The sequence below is a fragment of the Mya arenaria genome, chromosome 11 (assembly GCF_026914265.1).
Source record: "Mya arenaria isolate MELC-2E11 chromosome 11, ASM2691426v1".
NCBI classification, from domain to species: Eukaryota; Metazoa; Mollusca; class Bivalvia; order Myida; family Myidae; genus Mya; species Mya arenaria.
Window position 1 is genome coordinate 35,478,784 of NC_069132.1, and position 7,118 is coordinate 35,485,901.

The 7,118-nt window shown below is 34.6% G+C and overlaps 1 long non-coding RNA gene across 1 annotated transcript; it reads left to right on the forward strand.

Moving 5' to 3' along the window:
• Positions 1-434: 434 nt before the first annotated feature.
• Positions 435-2,119, forward strand: LOC128208787 (uncharacterized). The gene is made up of 3 exons (XR_008256887.1): positions 435-543; positions 1,192-1,262; positions 1,949-2,119. It is a non-coding gene; the product is annotated as an uncharacterized LOC128208787 (long non-coding RNA).
• The last annotated feature ends 4,999 nt before the right edge of the window (positions 2,120-7,118 follow it).

Here is a 7,118-nt window from a genome sequence, read left to right on the forward strand (position 1 = left end):
TGCCCCACCAAGAGGCTTAAGTCGTTTCCTGAAAGTGGGGACAGTTGGAGGCAATCAAAAACTGACAGCAAGACATTAGTTTTTTTTAACTGAATATTGTAAAAAGAACTTCTGGATATAAAGAAGTATGAACAATCAACCCTGTAACCAATTTGATATGTAAATAGTTTGGACCCCGTCGAGACAGCATCTGTAGTTGTTTCATCAGGATCCTATTTATTTGCTTTGAAGGTTTATATCACTTTGAAATATAAATAGGTAATTTTGCCTCCGACTTCTAGATAAAATAGAATGTTTGACAATATTGACAATATTGTCAGAAAAGAGCATCAAAATATTTTAGTGATAGTTCTATTATCAATTTTAATTATTACATAATGATTCAATCGGAACTCCTCGGCTAGTATCAAGATATGGCCTCGGATATAATACGGGTCGTAAGAAAATAGTCCATCATGGCCGACCAAGAAGATGTTCAAACAACCAAGAGATATGTTAGTCCAAAGACAGAATGAGGAGCGAACTTTTACCACTTATTTGTGTGTAAGTGTTATTTTTTATACTTATTGTATTTTAATAAAATATAAAAATAGTTTTAAAAGAGCCCTAATGAGAAACTAATTGGAAATGTCATTAATTCTTAGTGGGTGGGGTAAAGTCTTCTTTCATTTGACAGATTCTAATATAGTAAATAACAATTTTGAAGCTCCAGTGATCAGTGGCAAAAAATAAGAAAACAAATACTCTATTTGATTTTTTTTAATAACAAATAAGTCTGAATCTGACTTTTCTTAGATCGATAATTGGTTCGACTTTCTTTCTCAGTGTATTTATCTCATACATTTCATATCATTAACTTTAATTTTAATTATTATAATTAAAGTTTACATTCTTTTAACCAAGGATGTATGGTTTAAATGTCCGTGAGTGTTGGTATCGAACAACTTAATGTAATGGCACAATTGAATGCCTCGGCCTGCTCACTAATATAGTTCTCTAAATAAATTAGATCTTCATTCTATTGGTTTAACAAAATGAGTTTGAATGCATAAACCAGCACACATTTCTTTCAAGACTAAATTCTATGATATCCACCAGTGGTGGTGATGCAGAAACATTGAAAAATGCTGACATTTTTACTGTGCCAATGAAATGCAGACATTTAAATTTTAATCTTATTGTCATTTTCAGAGAAGAGTATGGTACCAGGGGTACAGCTGACTCTGATTCCCGGCTTCTTCTAATGAAAAAAGGCAGATGAGGTAATGGTTGTGCTATTTTCGAAATTCGGACAATAATTTAACAGTCAAGTATCCTATTGGTTTAAGCCCAAAAGTACCTGCATGTTTGTACAATTAACCAACAAGGATTGACAGTATTAAAATATCAACATTGTTACAATTTATCTACAATTTGTAGATAAATTAAAACATGATAACAATTTCATTTCATATTTTTTAATTTACCAGTAGTCCAGAGCTAAAAGCTGCTCTCTCACAGATTGACAGTTCTTCTTGGTCATTCTTCAAAAGCCCAAAGGAGTAATTAAATTAAATTTACACATATAATTCATTATATGGCTTAAAGCAATAGCAAAAAAATATTTTCCAAACAATTGAAATCTGTTCTATTATGTGTTACCTTATATGACTAGTTGGAGGAATTTTTACCAAATTTTCAAACTTGTATATGAAAGACTGTGATCTGATATTATGTCAGCAGTCTAATATCACTGGTTTCCATACATTTGCACAATAATTGCCAATTGGCTCGTTTAAAGGTAAAAATAAAAAAGGTGTCAGAACAGTAAAACTGTGGGGATGCAGCTTTAAATTGGTGTTGCACTTAATGTTTTGTGAATACTTTTCTGTTGTTGTACCGGCTTTTAAAATAATTGATCTGAAAATATAATTCCTATTATTGTTGTATTTTCTGTTTTCTATTTCAGGCACTGGAATCCGAATGTAATCAAAAATGCCATTGTATGAGGATTGACCTGCAATGCATGGAAATCATCTAACACAACTGCAACGCCTACCTTGAAAAATGAGTGCAAGATGGAAACAAAGCATTCAGTGGAACATCTTGTCATCTCGAATATTTGATGACTTACATACTGATGTGAAGTTGAAGATAAAAGACATCTGTTCGTCCGAACATATATTTTAAAAGGGTAATATGGTAAAGGATATATCTACGCTTAAAGTGGTTTTCCGAGGGAAGATAACTACAAAAACAGAAACAGATGGCATCGGCAGACCAAATAAACTATTTTGTTCAGTTCAATTTTTAAGTCTTCAGAAATTCCGTTAATAGGGCACATCCTTGCAAATGCCATATTGTAAACTGGGCTCTTTAAAATGTGAAAAGGTGAAAGTGGTCTAGAGGATAAGCCTCAAATTCAAGGTTGTGAGTTCAAGACCTCCAAGATACTTTCTCTTGACCTCGGGAAAAGGATGTCCATACTTGTTTCTACTTAGGCAACAGACTTAAGAGTGATCTTGTAAGCTTCCATAGCAATCTGATAAGGCATAAAATAAGATACTAGCTGACTTGCAAACAGTTTTTCCATTTGTGTTGATTTATTTTTCAGTCTGTTGGAATGTTTATTAGAAGTGATGCGCATTGCTTACTGCAACCACAATTTATTTTCTTTATTAAGTTAAATTTAACGAACACGTAACATGACTTGTGATTTTACAGATGCATGTTTATTTTGGTTGATTGTATGAGTTTATTTTCTCAAATGATGTAATAAAAGTTATTCTGAATGACTGTCCTTTTTTGTTTGAAGAAAATGTGTTGAGGTTTTGGCATAGCATAGTGTCATCATCATCATCATCATCATCATTGTTGTGTGCAAATAAAACATTCAAAACAATGTAATTAAAACCAAGCTGTCAAGCCAAGTACTCAAAGAGGCACAAGGATATTGCTAAAGAGACCGGTAATACATTTAGACAAATAAAATGCAAAGAAAGATCTATAATTCTGACACATGGTAATGCTTTAAATAGTCCTCTCATTGTGTGTTTATGGTTAAAGTGGAGACATACAGTATTTTTTATAACGAAGACTTAAATTTGTATGGCAACTTAAAGCCATATATGTGGATTAAACGCCAGAAATATTGTGAAGTCTCCAAACTCAATGCACTTAAAAGGGCTTGGCACAGAAATGAAAGTAAAAATGGGAGCAAAACCTAATTTATCATTAATTTTACATTGGATTGCATACAGATGGCTCTGTTATTACTTGACTAATATCAAAAATAAAATTAAGAGACATGTTGATCCAAACTGTAATTATTCTTGTTTGCATTTTATGGAGTTGGACATAAAAGAGTCATTTGGTGAAGAGTGATCTAAAGGCTAATTATTCAAAATAGATTAAGTATTATTGAAAAAAGTCTGGTATACATTGCTGAAAAGCTTAGTAACCTGGCTAAATATTTGTTTAAGGCTTTTATTTAAAAAAAAAAAAATCAGTTGAGTATCTTATCAGTTACTCTTTTGGTGTTGTTGTTTTTAATAAAAAATGACAATTTACTCAAAGATATTGAGACTAATAATTATAGATTAAGACAAATATAATGTGTAAGGAAACTTCTAATGAATGGGTTTATCCACAGCCTAGGAGGTAAAGTGAAGCATGATCTGCCTTGAACAAATACAATTTTAAGACAAGTTCTGTCAACTTAGTGCACCAGTCAATTGTAACCCCCCCCCCACCCCCACCCCAGGTCCGGGGGAATACTGGGGTTAACCCGGGGAAATGGGCCGTGTTTTTACCTATCTGGTGGCCCTGCAGTGCTGGGTGAATGCGGTGGTTTTATCTTCGCTTAAAATATAGAGGGGAATGGACCTTACCTATAGTCCCTGGGTGTGGGGGCATTTGGCAGGGATTTTGCCATTGGATCGTCCGCGCAGGGTGGGGATTTTAGCCGGGGTTGGCTGTATTGAAAGTCAAAGTCCCCACTATTCCCCAGACCGGGGGGGGGGGGGGGCGTGGTTACAATTGTCTGGTGCATATCCTCATGAACGTTGTACTGGCACTCTAACAATTGAGCTTACTGCGTGGATAGTCACCGCCCCACCCCAACCCCACAGAACTGTTTACACAAAAAAAATCTGCAGCCCAAACCCAACAATGCTGAAGTAAAGGCATGCATAGATTTCAGCTGGTAAAGCTGACTGGGTGCCAAGCTCACACCCATCCTACCACAACCCACAAAACTCTGCACAAGGCAATCAATGATTTTACAGAATAGTAATGCTGTTTTAATGGCAAGGCATGGTGTGAAAAATAACACGGCAAAGTATGACTTAAAACTTACATTTCATAGGGTATTCCTATAACTGTTGAGAAAATGTTGACATTTAGTCCATGCATGCATTTAATCCGATGTAATGATTCATGCATGCCATGAACCGTATGATAATTTCAATGACTGTCAAGTACATTTTCTGTGTGCCCACGATTTTTCTAGAGGAAATAGAGTGCTTCAACTATAAGGAAACATCTAAATATTCATAAAACGAACATTCTTTGAGGTTACAATAAATATGTTCTCTTAAACAAGCACATTTAATTTAACACAATCCATTTCCTTGTTGTTACAATGGGCCTTCTTTACGCGGATTGAAAACGGTGTTAATCGCCGGCAGCCGCATCGCACTTTCGTATATCCTTACTACTATTTACGAGGTCTATCTCGAAGCTTGCCGGAGATGGCCGAGTTGTTACGATTGATAATGATTGTCCAATTTGTAGGGCTGTGGATCGCCGGTCAAGTGGCGATCCGATTCGATCCACGAGTCAGAGATGACGATTCACAGATCAAACCACGAATCATCAGCATTAATTAACGACCACATAAACACCTTACGAAAATCATTTTCTTTAAATTTGTGTTGTAAAATAATATCTATTTTGATATTTGTGTTATAGCTTTCATCATCTGTTCATCGAAATTCAGTTTGAAAACTAGATGGGTGTTGTTTTCGAGCATAGCGTCGAAAACAGATGTCTCCCCTAGCATATGTTTGACCTAAAGAATGGGAGACAACTTTGTCATGAAGTAAATTAGAGTAATGGTTCCTGTACAAAGCAATCCCTCTCATTGAACTTTATCATTCTATGAAGTTTTATCAAATTACATCCAATACTTTTCATGGTATGCTCCAAATAAGAAAAAGTAGCAAAGGGAAATAACTGTGTAATTAGGTAAAGTAGAGTTATGGCCCCTGCATAATGCATTTCCTCTTATTGAGCTTTACCATTCTATGAAGTTTTATAAAATTCCATCCAGTAATTGTCATAGTATGCTCTGGACAAAGTTTACACTATTTAACTATTGAACAAGGGGAGATAACTCTGCAACAAATTGGCTTAGAGTTATAACTCTTGCAGGATGCACAACTTTACATCGTCATCTATGTTGCAAGTTTCAATCAATTCCTTAAAGTAGTTTCTCAGTTATGCTCTGGACAAAGTACACTATAAAAATATTGAAAAAGGGGAGATAACTCTGCAACAAAATGGCCTAGAGTTATAACTCTTGCAAGGTGCACAACTTCACATCGCCATCTATCTATGTTCCAAGTTTCAATCAATTCCTTCAAGTAGTTTCCGAGTTCTGCTCCGGACAAAAAATTCCCAGAAGAATAAGAAGAAGAACTAGATAAGAAAAAGTAACAAAGGGACATAACTCTGTGATTATGTAATTAAGAGTTATGGCCCCTGAATAATGCATTTCCTCTCATTGAGCTTTACAATTGTATGAAGTTTTATAAAATTCCATCCAGTAGTTGTCATAGTATGCTCTGGACAAAGTTTACACTATTTAACTATTGAACAAGGGGAGATAACTTTGCAACAAAGTGGCCTAGAGTTATAACTCTTGCAGGATGCACAACTGCAGATCGCCATCTATTTATATTCCAAGTTTCCATCAATTCCTTCAAGTAGCTTCTGAGTTCTGCTCTGGACAAAGTACACCATTAAAAAATTGAAAAAGGGGAGATAACTCTGCAAAAAAATGGTCTAGAGTTATAACTCTTGCAAGGGGCACAACTTCACATCGCCATCTAGCTATGTTCCAAGTTTCAATCAATTCCTTCAAGTAGTTTCCGAGTTCTGCCTCGGACAAAAAAATTCCCAGAAGACTAAGAATAATAAGAATAAGAATAAGAATAACTACAAATACAATATGTCTCCCCCTTTCAGAGAAGGGGAGACATAATAATAACAACACAGCAATGGAAAGATAGCAAATACTAGCAATACCCTTATGACTGTTCTTACTCAGTAGTTTCTTTCTCCTAGTGAATAGCTCACATACGAATCATTTAAGTCAAACGTTAATGCTGGCAAATTATTTATTTTACAAAGCGTGTGTGTATCAGTCCTGTCAACCAATAAGCCCGATTTATTTATTTATTATTTTATATCCATAAAATTATAATTAATTTCTTGTTCATTGTCATTCTGATTTAAGATTTAATTTCAAAACATGTTTTTGTGTTTTGAAAATTCATACAAGAATATCATCGAATCTTATATAATGACAAAGGTTCGTTGCTACCTATAGATTGATTCTTTACTTTCTGTTCAGAAATGAACAGTTTAAAATGGCAAGATAATGAACAAAAACGTTATACTTTGTATAACTTATATAATGTGCAAAAGATTGCGATCCACCGATCTCGGCAATGACGAATATCCGTACACGATTTTTAGGCCTGATTCACGGATATCCGAGTACTCGGATACTCGTAACAGCTCTACCAATTTGGATGATTGGGTTAATCAGTGCAGATAATTCGAATTATGTATACTTTTTATCATGTTTTATACGTTAATAATTGTTACTGTATTGGATAGGGTTAGTATTAATGAAGCTCGTTGTGTTAATAAATCGCTAAACAATAAACATAACTTTTTGTCATTATTATCAACACCTAACCTTAATACGTGTACCACAGTATTTAACCTTTTAATCAATGATGCCATTAAAAGCTTTAACAAACTAAGAAAATCCAGCGTTTTCAAACATTTTGTGGCCATTATACATGTATTTGAGCGTTGCAAATACCTACAGATGGAAACTTTGTGAG